The sequence below is a fragment of the Strix aluco genome, chromosome 20, assembly GCF_031877795.1.
Source record: "Strix aluco isolate bStrAlu1 chromosome 20, bStrAlu1.hap1, whole genome shotgun sequence".
NCBI classification, from domain to species: Eukaryota; Metazoa; Chordata; class Aves; order Strigiformes; family Strigidae; genus Strix; species Strix aluco.
The window spans coordinates 7278611-7293456 of record NC_133950.1 but is presented as its reverse complement, the minus strand read 5'-3'; the positions used below and the strand labels follow the sequence as shown (position 1 = coordinate 7293456).

Sequence of the window (14846 nt, the reverse complement as noted above, 5' to 3'; positions counted from 1 at the left end):
TGCACTGACACCATGGCAGTGTATCAGCCCTCACCATGTGCAGGGGGAAATAGTAACAACATTTCCGACAGTCGATAGTACTGCAGCATTTGAGAAACCAGCCCTGTGCTTTGCTGTGCTCAGCCTCCAAGTACTTCTGCTCCTGTCTTTCCACGGCAGGGACAGGGTTACCTGCAAGTTTGTGCCATAGTTCATTTAAGGAACTTAAAATACCCTGCAAACACTGATTACTTCCTCAACAGCCCTGTGCTCAATGCAACTGCAGCTGGGACCAGTGGGAATTTGCCTATTGATTTAAGACAGAATTGGACTGGGGATGTTTCAGTGATAGATAAATAAGTTATCCACTTTGCATACAGGTATTAAAGCAACAGAGTTAAAAAGGAGAGCACAAAAAATAGGATCCACACCACAGCACTGCATCACGGTATTAGCATTGAAATATTCACAGAAAGAATTAGCATACTGTTATGTATTTATGCAAAGCCATCATTACCTAAATCCTGTGCATCTGTAAATGAGGAATAATTTTTTTATATGCAATACAGAAATAATAAAGTGCCTAATATAAATGTTTAGCTCTTTTACAATGTCTTTTACGTTATCAGAACTCAAAACGCTCCACAAAGAACCTCATTACCATTATCCTCGTTGTGCCGATTTGTAAAGCCGTGGAGCGGTAAAGGCAAAATGATTTGCTCAAAGTCATCAATCAGGCTAATTGCAGAGCCCATAACACAGCCCAGCTCTTCCCTAACCTATGCCAGTCCTCTACTTACTCACTCATATTGTCCCAATTACTGACAGTAATATACGTGTCTTTTTGTCACAGGAACTTGGTCAAAAAGCATGTATTAATGAAGTGTGTATTGTGAGAAATATATCTACTACACAGAGCAACAAAGTCATTGAAGTAGATATCAATGGACTGTAGTTACTGAAATCTTCAAGTTCATGAAATAACCATCTCCTTATAACATTCATTAAATTAACAAGCATGACTTAAACTCCCATATCACACATTATATTTTACAACAAAGCTGTTTCTCATGAATACTATGCCTACAAAATAACTGTCATTGAAAGAATTGCACGTGAACAGCTCTGGGATTTGATTCTTTGTTACCACACTTGAAATGGGGAGTGAAACTCAGTGGAACAAAAACACAACACAACTGGCTTTCTCGTTGCTCCTTCACCTGATTCCTCTCACCAGTAGGCCGTAGTTCCTCTTAGCTAAATTCAGGTAGCGCAAACACTATCTTGATTCACCTACAGACTGGGGAGACATCTACCTACATATTGGTATGAGTGTTTATTCAATCAAAGTGAAAAATTTCAAACTTCTGCCCTTGGGACCTGCTTAAAACAACTGTTTTGAGGAAAAAAAAAAAAAAAAAAAAAAAAGTAAAATCATAGGAAATCCTTTAAGTGGCCAAACACACACTGATGTATAATACTGAGGGTTTCCTCTAGATTTCACTCCTGGATAAATCCACTTATTAAGACAGGAAGTTTCTGATATTTACTGATGAAATGAAAGGAGAGGCAAGCTTTGATTATTAAGGAGCAGTTATTTCTCAAGTTCTTTCTCAAAACCATTCATAAAATATTTAAGATTAACTAATATACTTGCAGAAATGTGGATTTTGTCACTGGGGATCTGTTAACCACAAAAAAAGGTTCAATTCTTAGAAAAGATTGTTAACAAATGAACAGTTTGGGCAGCTGTAACAGCTACAAAATAAATAAATCCATGCTGCTTCCTGATGCGCTGAGATCACACGCATGAGTACGAAATAGTAGTTTTCAGATTCTGATTTTTCACGTGATTTCCACCGATACCCATAGGTGATGGGCAGGCATTTGGCTAACAGCAGAAAGCGTGCCTCTGCAAGCGAGTTTTAGTATGTGGGAGTGTTTATGTATGCTTGTGTGTACATGTAAGCAAAGGGAAAACAGGAAGAGTTCACATTTGTTTATGTACAGGGCGGGAAGTCGGCAGAACATAATGGAAGAAGACATAGTACTAAATTAAGCACGGGAGAGAATATGGTGTTTATGAATTATTAGGTGACTGGAGATGAATGTGTATGTGGGTAATAAGACAGAAAACTGGAAATGAGAGTTATTAGCTGGGGACAATGTTGGCATATTTAACTCTATGGATTGTGAATGCAAAACTGAGTATGGGGAAGAGGACCCTGGGGACATCGGAGAAGAGTGACTGCTGGTTTGTGGCAGTGAGCTTTGGTCTAATCCTGTCACCTGCTACATGCTGGCGAGGGGAGATTTCCAACTGCAGCCTGCTGCTCAAAAATGGAAAGCTTTTGGAGAAGCGTTATGTCCTAACACGCACATGATCCTTATAGTTTAGTGACAGGAAAAAAAAAAAAAAAAAAGGCCATTTCTTCTCTGAAATAGAAGTAGAGCAAAATACCTGACTTCTTACACATACATTTAAGTATTTGCACAGCCTGGCCTCCCTTACACAGCTTGGGTACAAAATAACTGTTAAGATATTTATGCTCACAATACCCCATGAGCTATGAACGTAATGTCCTTGTCTTAGGTTAAAATACAGAGAAAGGAAAGACAAACGCCTAGAGACATATGGTCCCTGTAAGCAACATCAGGACTGGGAGCCAGCTCTCCAGTCCCGCACTGCAGCCGCGAGGCCAGTCCTCCCCATCCTCCTCCCAGCTCCCCTCTCACACAGCCCAGTCGAGAGCAACCTGGAGCTTCACAACTTTCCCCACGCTGGGGACGGCAGAGAATCCCCAGGCTGTCACACCCAGGAGCAGCACCAACAAACCAGCCATGCCCGGAGGAGATCATGTGCGCTCCAGGGGTGCCCTCCAGCATCACGCAGTCATAGCTGGAGACGTGCCTGGACTGGGGCACCAGAAAGTCACCTTAGAAACTCAAACACAAGCCATCATGCTTTCAGCTCACCCTGGCCTGATGCAACTAGTGGCAAAAACCTATTTGAGCTGGATGTGGCATTTCACGTCTCAACAACTGGAACCTGAGATACTTATATCCTGAACTGTTAAATATATCATATTGGCAGCAACTGAGAGTCTTAGCATTCCTTCACAGTACCCACATTTTGGAAAAATATAGCTGCTAAAGGGATGATACGTGCAATACTTCAGGCAGTAATCCAGTACCATAGTGAGGGAGGGGGGAAGGAATGCAGGAACGAAGGGGGGAAAAAAAAAAAAAATAAAAAAATTTCTCTCCTATATAGTTATGGAGCACCAAGGTCGGTACTACAGACTGTATCCAGAGATGTCAGAAAACAAGCTCTGCTCCAAGTGGTGATAAAAGTGTGATTTTTGACCATTTATTTTCTCTCCCGCCTTCCCTCGGAGCTGATGGCACACTAACAGCGATATTGTGCTCTTTCCGCTCTGCTGTCAGGCAGGTCCAACACACGCCGGCTTCGTACGGTGCTACTTAAGGAAGTGAGACAGAAGAACATCTTTAACATTAAGGATGTGAACAAACACTCTTTTAAATTTATATCTATGGTCTTTTAATGACCTTTTCGAGAACTGAGTAAGCCGCATTGATCGCTGCAGCTTCCGCCCGTGGGGAGGCAGTCTTATTAAAAAGCAATGACTCAAGCCCTCTGCTTAAAGGGGGAATTAGGACGTGCTGTGTGAAATACCACAAGGGCAACTTTCCTGTCTGCTGTGGCGAGTGACAGATCCAGGGTCAGAAATGTAAACCCCTCTAATTCTTTTCCTGTTTTTACTGAGGAGGCTGGGCAGTTGAGTTAATCTTGCTGTGTCCCCCAGGCAAGGGACCTCCGCTTTCAGTTTGGGTGTTCCTGTAAAACTTACAGGAAAAACTATACCTCTAGGAAGTTGTTTTCTGCTCAGACCAAGGTGGGTTTAAAGAATCATTGAATTTACAGAAGCAACACGCATGCCCTCGAGTGCCAGCAGACCTGCAAGGGCTGACACTGCCCCAACCACATCTGCTCTGTGCCCACTGTAGGGCTTCAGCATCTGAGGACACAGCCCACACCTGAGATGCAGTGGAAGTACTGAGGGGAAGAAAACATCCCATGCTTCTCTCCCTACTACAATGGCATATATGTTTTTCCTACTACAAATAACAGCAGGGAGGGGTTTTATCCAGCAAAGACTTGTTTCCAACAAAATTGAAAATATCCTTAAGGTTGATACCAGCTTCTGCCCTATGAAAACATAAATGGCCAGAAAGCAATGAAAACAGACAGTGTTCCTGTTATTTAGGGACAAGACGACAAGGTTTTAGGCATCCCCAAATAAATTATGGCTGTCACAGGCAGTGTCATGTGAAACAGGCAAATTCCACATCTCAAGCACCCTCAAGAAGGACCCATCTTTCTTTGACCTTAAATAGCCACTAAACTCTTGAGCCAAAAGACAACATTTCCTGGACAGCTCTTGCAGCTCAGAATGAGCCCTGGTCTGCCAGCAACATCCCCCTTTCCCTCTAACACTGTCACCTTTGCTCTTCTTCTCTAGCAAGGAAGCCTTGTCAAGCAAAACAGGAAATCTGCTGGCAGCAAATAGCAGTGACCCCACATCTTCACTTGTTGCAATGCTTTGGATCAGCTGCTCAAGGTGGACTGAGTACAACCACACATGGAAGAACCGAAGGTCTACGCCGTCTTCTGTCTGGTCCTCCACATGGCCTGGAGCTCTCCACATGCTCCTCACAGACACTGAAACACCCAATGTCATTTACAGACGTCCTGAATTACCCCAAATATCCACTAACTCAGTGAAGTAGCTCTGCATCGCTCAGACATGTTTAGAGCATCCCAATCCTGGGCATGGAATCGTTTCTAGATTGGAGGAGCTAACACCTTTCTCTTCATTGCCACTTAGAGAATGGGTCATTGAACTGTGCTGGGTTTTACCTCTCAGCAATACCACTGCAGTGTTTGCAGGCTCCCCCATCCTCAGGTGCTCCAAAAGCAATTGATAAAGAGTAACCCAGGGGATGAGGTTGCTTTAGGACAGCCTGAATAGATCTGCTCCCCAACTCCCATCCTTTTTCCTGCATCGCCATTGACTGCACAAATACGTCTGTTTTCTTCTTTTATCTCCTTTCTTGCACATGCTCCCCCTCGCCTTGCCTTTCCTTCTTTTAATAAAAATGGCATGAGAAGCACGGCAGAAGATAATGAAGAGAATTCCTGCCCGGCTCTGCAGTCGGGAGAGAGGAGGGATGGGATGCTGTAAACAAAAGAAGGACGTCAAAAATCCCGAGCTCTTGCAACAGGCTGTTTTTTCAGCTGCGGTCCGATCTCTCGCTGTTTGGATAAGCCCAGCGACATGGCAGGTGCAAAGGCCTCAAAACAAAGTCTCCTGCCTCTCTCTCAGACACTGAGTTGACTCAGAAGACATATATGCCGAGGAAGCAGCCTCAGAGAGGCTTTTCTCACTACCCATGGTAAGATAGGTCCCAACAAGGGTGCTGGGTTTGCTCTGTGCCCTCCGGCTTTTTTTTATGATTTGTTTGTTTATAAGCAAATCAAAACAGGGTAATTGCAGTATTAAATGAATGCTCATGGGCTAGATGGGACAGTGGGGACTGGATGGTGGATTTCTGCTCCCAAACCCAGCTTAAATCTGAGCTGGGTATTTCCAAGGAAGAATGACAGAGCAGCCAATGACCTGAACAGATAATCTCAGCTGAACACTTTGTGGGGTGCGTTTTACACAATGAAGTGGCTCTGCTATCTGAAGCCCAGAGTCTCACCGTTCAAGCAGTGGCATCAAGATTATGCCCAAACTCAACATTTGCTTCTGCATCAGGAAGGTATTTCTAGCAAGACCTAAACCAACCACCTTATCCACTTAAGCAATACCATGGAGGCCCCATGTATTTGAGACTGAAGTCAAAGGTTGAAGGATTCAGTCTATTTGGAAAAGGAAAATATCTGTTGCTCCATGAAATACTTCTATGAACCAGTCACCGCCAACTCATAATCACCACAAAATCAAAACAGGCAATTAGTGTGCAGCTCTGCTCTTCCTTACACTGGTGTAAATCTCAAGCAACTTTAGACCTCAGTGAAATACTCCAGGTTTAAAACGCTGCAACTCAGCTGCTCATCTGTTCCTCTGAGTTGTCAACGTGTGCACTTGCTGCTCAGATGAGCTCCCTGCCTGCACAAGATGTCCTGGCGCAGGACTACACACCCGGCTATAGCACCTCTGCTCTGAAACCCAGGTCCTGTTTAGGTAATTGAACACCCTGAACATTTGTCTTTTACAGAGGAAGCTCTCTTCCATCCTTTTTGAAAGAACCATAAGGTTTTTAAGTAGCAAATATATAGATATATATGCAACTGATTAAGTCCAGCAAACTTTGATATAATCATCCAGGTATTTGCCCTGGCACCAATTTAAAACACAGTAGCACTTTTAATAAAAAACAAAGCTTTCAGCCAAGGCCTTAAAGATATTTCTTGGTTTTTCTCAAAAGAAAAAAACAAATATATGTCAACAGATAATTTTCTACTTTCATGTTTAAACAACAACAACAACAACAATTATGAATTTTTAAAGTGGACGATATAAATGGAGGATCTAACTGAGATTGGGTTACAAATCCCAGGATAAAGTAAATCCTAGAGGCCCAGGGCCTCACATGGGTGTTTGCACTAGACAGGCAATTTCACAGCAGCACACAGGTTAAGTGTCGGAGCACCTGGTTGCTATTAGAAGCAGGGAAGGAGGGGGAAAATCTGTTGTGTTTGCTTGTTCACCACTGCGATCAGACCCTAAGCTAAGACAGGAGTGCTTCTCATCATGAAGCTCAGACGTGGCCGCTGCAGGAGGGAAGGCTGTAATGTTTTGACCGAGGAAGGAAAGATGTGGGATATGAAATGCAAAAAGCCCTATTTCCAACCGGTGGAAGGCAGAACTTCTCTACTGGTTTCAAGGGAACGGTGCCAGTATCCACCACTTGAGGATAGTGCTCTGGTGTACCAACGCGGCAGGGAGAAAACAGTAACACAACTGGCAGGCAGGTTAGAACAGGTTAATTGCTTTAAAGGCCATCATCGTCACTGGCGAACCTTTGCCTGTTGCATCGTGCCTCTTGATGAGCACTGCCTGATTACTCACACTGTTAACGACGTCCCGGTTGTGCCGTGGCTTCTCCACGCAGGACCGCCAGCACCATCTGCACAGGCTCCACCATGGGTTCAGACCACACTGCAGAAAAGTGCCTGATGCACACCCTGCACAGAGTCTGGGACCCCAACAACCACCCCTCAAGTTTTGTATGTCAATTGTTCATCGCCAGGGCTGGGAGCACTTCGGCTGCTACCCTCACCCCTGTGCCAGTTCGTCAGGTTCGACTCTCCCTGTGGGCAGAAGGCTCTTCCCAATTTAGGGTCATCAGCTTGGCAAAATAATGTTCTTCAGCTTCTCTGAATCCAGACTTGACCTCTAGGATTTCCTTTCAACAGGCCTGAGCCAAGACCTGATTTTCAGAACTTAATACCCTCCCGTTTCCATGTAATCCCACCAAAATGGTAAACAGAGCCATGGGAGCAGACGCTCGCAGCGCCTGATCCAAAGGCTCCTGAAGCCAGTGGAAGTTATTATGTGCATTTTCAGTAGGGCTTAGATTGGGCCCCAAGCGAACACAGATGTTTGCAGTTTTCTCTGGTTTTACCTCTGCCATCCCTCCTCGCTGAAACTCCTCTTTGGAGGGTAAGAGGGTGGGGGCTGTGGCACTCCTGGGGCGCTGCTCCTCCAGAGGAGGGAGGGAGCCTATATGTACATGTGCATATGCGTGAGAGAGACGTATGTGCTGGCACGCACGCCGCATAGCAGAGCACAGAGATGGGCGAGGAGATGAGGTGACTATTCCAAAGGAACATTTTGTCATTTCCCTCCTTAGGGGCTCTGTGTTTTGCCTTAAGCCACTTCAGATTATGAGAAATCCTACTAGCTGGTCTCCAGTGGGATCTTTAATGGTTTAATAACTGAACATTACTGAACATATTTCCACTAGCCTCTTTCTAAAATCCCATCATGAGCTAATTTCCTCTATTGTCATTACATCTGCAACTGGTCTTACATTTTAAAAAAATCTGTACCACTGTGAATAAATGATCTGGTTTACTGCACTGAACTCTCAGGGCCAGCATTTTCAGCAGTGGCTGATAATTTGGGGTGTCCAATTCCAGGCACTCTCTCTGAGGTACAATTTGCAGAGAAGAATGAGCTTTATTTCTACCTTGCTCCTCCTATCACAAAAGCTCCAGGAAAATGCTGGAACTGGGACATCAGCACGGAGGTGCCCAATGTCACAAAACATTTAAAAAGATTCTGGCCAGAAAGACTAAGATCAAGTTTATGTGAAGTAATCACACGATGGGTGCCTTGGGCCCGCAGTGTGCTCAGCATATTGCATGCCATAACACACCTAAAAGGCTTCTTTCTGTCTTGTCTGTCACTCTATCCAACGAGGTATTAAGGACAGCACAGGTATTTTAGTCTTACTGCAGTGTTGTTTTCAAATCCTTGCCTCTTTGAGTGTATCTCCAAATTTAACAGAGACTTGGAATTTACTTCCTAGGAAAATATATTAAAATAAAATGCCCAGGAAATGATCAGGCCAATAGTTCAGTAAAAGTAGCTGAAAAAAGCTGTACTGGCTGACACTGCTGATAAAAAGGTAGGTAACACATTTCTGCTTCTTCTGCGGTATTTGAGGCTCACTCCAAGTTTTACAAGAGAGTTATTTTTAAATTGTTGCATAACACATGTCTGTCCAATATTTCTTTCCTCAATCAAGCAAAGAAATGCATTTGTTATTCCTGGGAGATTTCTGGTGCTTCTTATCTTATTTAGAGCCTAAAATAAAGATGCACACAAGAAGGCAAACATCAGAGAGAAATTATTATCCATGAGATAATGCACAGCCTAATTTACCACATATCTGAGACTGTTTCACCTGCAATAAATTATTTTGCCCAGCAGGAAAAGTCCTATTTGACCTTCATTTTTGTTTTCCCGCAGCTGAAAACTCTGCTACTACTTCTAGGTCGCGAGTTCAAATTCCACCCTGGCTGGGAGTGATTAAATATATCAATTTCTAATAGTATCTATTTGGCTAATAATAGGACAGCCGTTAATGTTCACTTTTTCAGGGACACTTGCATATGGCTAAGTTGTAGTCTATGGGTCTGATCTCTCCGCAGCCTCTGTGTATCACCCGAGAGGCACACTGGAGATGTGAATCCAATGTAGCAGCAGTCCTTGGGGCACCCCTGGCCGGAGCAGAGCTGGCAGAGCCAATCCCAAAGCAAAGTGTCATTCCCCAAATGGTGCAGTCCCTTCCCTGGCTCTTCCCATGCTCTTGAGGCATTTCTTTGAGAGAGGCTGGGGGTCATTCAGAGCAATCCCACCCTTCAAAGATAGACCCAGGCTGAAAAATTTCTCTGCCCTGCCCTGTCTCAGGATCAAAAAACTGTAAAGATTTAAACCTGCCCTTACTACCTTATTCTTGCATCATGTGCGGCCGAGCCAGAACAGGAGCTACGGATTTTGTCAAGTGCCAGCTATAGTTACAGCGTTACATAAGAAACCGCAACAGCGAAGAATCACAAATCTATCACTACAGCTGGCACCAAATGGCATCTTTGCACAAGTTTAGCAGAAGAGCTGCCTACTGAATGGGCACAGACAGTCAAGTTGTTCTTTCTCTTCTCCAGGGCAGGTTAAGGCAATTTGGCAGAGGGTGGTAAGGGAAAAAATTGATGTATCTGTTCTGTGTGTGGGGTCAGGAAGCAGGTTTTATGCTTTCACAAAGACAAACTGGCACCTTTAATGAAGAAAGCAAGAGAGAAGGAAAGCCATCAGAAAGTGGCTTCCAGCTGTCAAGTCACATCAGCCAAGTGGAGATGCATAACCCTGAGAGCAGCGGCACTGCTAGCCTCTAACATTTAATTGTGAGCTCTTGAAAGAAGGCACCTGGTGTATTCTTTCTGTAAAATGCCCAGCACGCTACTGGCAGCTATAAATAATAACAACCTCTACCTCGGTATTTAGCAGTACAACATATGTGAAGGAAAGACGCAGGAACAGTAGATGAGAAGAAGCAGTTTTCCTCTTCTTGGCTTACCAAGCCCTCAGTGTAGAGCAGGGTACATGCTCCTGTCTGGCACAGGGAGCAGAATCAGTCATCCCTGGTGCCTCCCTGCCCAGTCCCAGCTCCTTGCTGCCATGCAAGCCAGAGACAAGGACACACTATTTGGGCAGGGAAAGAATCTCCCCAGGGGGGGAATGTCGGTGGTGAAGATGCTGTTGAGTGAAGGACTCTTCTGCCTACCAGCACTTCACCTCTGTTGGGGTCAGATGAGCCTATGACCAGTTTCCCACTGTTGGAAGGGAAGGTGTGGGGCAGGCAATCGTCTTATATTTTTCTGTTCTTTCATCATGGGAAACTTCCAGGCTCATTAAGCAGAAACAGGGCAATCAATACCGGCTGCATGAGGAAGGAGCTGACAACGCAGCCAAGGCTAGACATGGCCTCAGAGAGGCGAGAGAACGGACGATGTTTGCTAGCAGATCGCCAGCACCTCTGCTGAGCTCTGGGACTGCTGCGCTGTCCTACACCAGCTGAATATTAACTTCACAATTTTGCCAAAACTGACCACAGGCAGCTCTGATACACTCCAAGCTCTTCACTGACACATGGAGGCTTTCGAACAGTGACAGCGCGGCTGTTAATCCAGCTGGGAAACTCGGGTCAGAGAGGAACAACTGAAACATTTAATTCCTTAACACAAGGACTCCAGATGAAGAACTAGTCAAGAACTAGCAGTGCTAGTGCTGTACCTGAAACTGAAAACTATACGGGTAAGAGAAACCTGGTGGGACAGAAGGGTGTTTGGTTCTTGGGAAAGCCCAAAATAGCTTTGTCCATGCAGCACTGCAAACTAATGATAGGGAAGCTCTTAGGAATGAGCAAGAAAGTGTGAATAAATCTGTTCCTGTTGAAGCTTAGTAAAAGTGTTTTTACTGGAGATGAGCTGTAAACTTTCATATGGATACAGACAGAGATCTCTAATACATTACTAGAGAGAAATAATACCGAGAACTATGTAATTATGGGAAAGAAACCTTCTAGATGCAGACTAGAGAACAAATGCTTTTAATAACGATAGGTCTCTGGTACTGCTAGGCGCGACAGCAGGCATCAAATGCTTAGGGACTTAACAAGAGATGACACTATTCTGCACTTACTTCTAGTACCTGTAATAGGTTGAATTGAAAGAGAAATTTGAATGAAACTAGAAATTTGTCTTTCAGTTATCACTTTGAGATTAAGTAACAAACATCTCTTGCAAATAAAGATCTGAACCCCAAAAGTCCAAGTATCCACAGACAACACAGGTTTGGTAAATAGGCTCAGTCAATGCAGAGAAGGATGGAGTTATATAATGTAGAAATTACTAATTTACAGGACTGGATGTCTACAAATGGTATAAGACAATATTGTGCATGTAGGATCAAGAAATTCAGAACAAGCTGGGAGCTCTTCATTGCAAGTGAGAGGGGAAGAAGCAGTTGGTTGTATTTATTCAATTGTAAAACAACTATGAAACATCAGTGGGATGTATCCACAAAAAAAAAAAAAAGCATACAAGGTCCTTGCACGCATCAAGGCAAGGCATTTCCCGGGTAGCTGGGTAAGTATTTGTGCACAAGGACATCTGGAATACCATATACAGTTCTAAAGCCTGTTGGGAATCCAGATGTGTAGCATGCCGATATCACACAGACAACCTCACAGCTCTTGCAGATAAATCTGGGCATGTAAAATGCTTTCTTAACATTTCAGTCCTATCTTAGATACTCCCCAGTATTTCCTGGCATATCAAGAGAGGTTTGGCATGGTAACTGTGGAGGAGGGGTGAGCAGAAGATGGTGATAATAAGGGCTTCAGCTTTTGGTGTCGGGAGAACATCCACCCAGAGATCTGTATCTTGTTTGGGTGGAAATATGGTGTTAATTATCTTCATGACAGATGGATCTGGCAATTCATTTCAGCTGCTTTAGATCATACATTCCTCTGGCTGGTAGACCTTCAGAAAATAGAGAAATTGATCTTCAAGATGAAGGAAGGAATGCCATAATAAGGACAGATGTCACCATGGAATTTTAGTGTTGCATTCAGCAAGGACTTGGGTTTACATATCATCATTATGATATTCTTATTTCTCCAGTCCTCTGTTCAGCTGGGCCTGTGTCATGTGAATTCAGTCTTTCTATTGAGTTCAGGGGCTAAAAGGCACACTAATAACTGGCTGTAATGAATTATTGCTCATTATGAATAGCCACTGCTGATTCTCCAACCTCTCTGCTTGTTCATATTTGTAGGAAGCTTCAGGCTAAGAACTATTTTCCATCTCCTTCAACTACTCATCATCTGGGGTTTCTGACAAGTCACTTACATGTCCTTCTGACTGGATACCAATAACAAATCGCAAATGCATCAATAACGCAAATTGCGAAGCAAACGATTGTTTCAGATAAACTACAATGCTAAAATACACAAATGCTAAGAACCCATGAACCCACGACAGCCCTCCAACTACCTGCAATCTTGATGATGCTAATCTCTCATTCTGCAATCACACCAAGAAGCTCGAGTGAGATCTGCGCTCCACCGTCTTAGGGACAGAGTTAAAGCACAGTAAATGACATGGAATTTACAAGTTTAGCGCTGAACAGGGCTCCTGATTCTAACAAAAATTTTTTAAATACTGTACTTACTTAAACAACTGTACACAGACGATGACCAGTCCCCTCCAACTATTATTGAGAATAGAAAAGGTTTAGTCATAGAACGTAGGTGTAAAATAGCCAAAACTGAGAATAAAAACATATTCCCTATAGGAGAAAATGCAGGTTTCTCTCTCAGCCTCTCTTTTTTCTTTCTTTTTCAAGTATGAATGCAGTATCTCCAGGTGTCATTTAGGTACTAAAGCTCTAGTCAGTGTAGGAATGGCTCAGATGAATATGTCACAGGACAGCATACTTGCTTCTCAGTGATGTTCAACTCTGCAAAACCAAAACTCATACCAGGGCTTCATGCTGGGATTCTTTCTAAGGCTATTTCAGTCAATGCCTTTGTCTTGAAAAAGCCTACGGATTAATACTACAAAGATGATTTGATCCATTGCTGTCCACCATGTTTTGAGGTTTCCTACAAAGTCTGTGGTAGAAAAGTTAGGAAAATTTCCAATTCTAAGAAACTTTTCCGGTTATTCTGACAGCTTTCCAAAGCTAACCTCGGTGTCTCTCGGCTTGGCCTGCCAGAGGGGTGAGTGTAGATCTCACGGGCACACCCAGCTGCTCTCTGCTCATAAATTTGGCTACTGAGAATGCCATGGGGAACACGAGCTGCTCACCCCAACTGTCCTACTGCCAGAAATGGTGACCCCCATGGCACCAACACCTGACTGTACCTGTGACATCCTCAGGAGAGCTTCTCTTTGTGGGCACTCTCTTCTCACTGAGCTCTTAAAAAAATCAGTGGTTGCTACAAACAACTGCAAGAGCAACGATTACTTTCCAGCTGCAAGGATGTGAGTGTAAAAGCACTACAGTAAGGGCAAAGTGAGGGGAAAACAATTACCGTGCTCACCATTGTGACTATCTCACACATTATTTCTAGAGAACAGCCAGAGTGAAACCATCTATGTAAGAGCACAGCCCGAACTTTGGATTAAATTGTGAGCTGAGACTTTGAGATTTGCAGATGAGGCTCCTTCCTTATCACTTGCTGCAGTGTGAAGACTCAGCAGTTCTGTGCTGCACCTGGCCTGACCTCTTTTTTTCCCCCCACTGATTTATTTAGCTTTCTGCACTCTTCCTAGACTCTGCGTCTCATTTTGTATCACAGATACGAGCAATTCTGGCTGATCATACTCAGTGGAATTGAGTGTATCTTGCCTGGTTTCTGTAAGGTCCAAGGATAAGGTCCCATCCCTTAGAAATGTTTGTTAGCGTCAGCTTGAGCCAAGAGCTGAGATTAAAATTCAGCTGGAGAACAGAAGGTCTGGCATTATTTTGCATTTCTTAATAAAAGGTTTCCACTGTTCGAGTTATTTACTCTCCTCTGTGGAGCACCCAGTGCTGACTAGGCAAGGGCTATCCGTTAAAGGCTGTCTCTCCTCTCAGCTTAAAGAGAAGTTCCCTCTCTTTGACGGGAAAAAGGTAGGAGAAATTAATTTTTCTTTCAGCATCACCACACCTGGGGAAAGGATCTTGCTCACAGATAACAGCACAAGCAAATATTTTCTTTGGGAGAAAAAGAGAAAGTGAAGATCAAGGTCAGAGGACGCAAGAGTAAAGATATGCAACTGCCTTCAAAATAACCTTCCACAGAACATGGGGGGTGTCATTTTATTTAATACAGAAAACATGCAAAAGTATAAAGGAGGGGTAACTGGCTTGGGGCTTACAGAGACATAAAGGGGCTGCAAAGTCTGGTTGCACAGATATGCTGAATTCCAGCTGCACAGAATGAGACAAACAGGCAGACGCAAACAGGTCGAGAGAGTTTGCATTTACCTCTACATACATATATATATGTAGGAGCACAGCTCAACACCTCTGTCCCTGACTTCCCTGAAGCATGTTCCCTCCTTCCTGCATACAGAGTATAAGGACTGTGTCTACCCTTTGCACAAGGTGCTAGTGGAAAATTCATCTTGCCTTTGCCTCTACCATACAACCACAAGCCCATGCAGAGGTTCAGCGAGTTTCCTGCGTCTCAAGGTGTGGCCCAGCAGCAGCCTGGACATA

At 43.9% G+C, this 14846-nt stretch overlaps 1 protein-coding gene across 1 annotated transcript in view; it reads right to left on the bottom strand.

Annotated features, from left to right (window-relative positions):
• Positions 1–14846, bottom strand: part of PAPPA (pappalysin 1) — a 183259-nt gene that overhangs the window by 91788 nt on the left and 76625 nt on the right. The window lies entirely within an intron of this gene.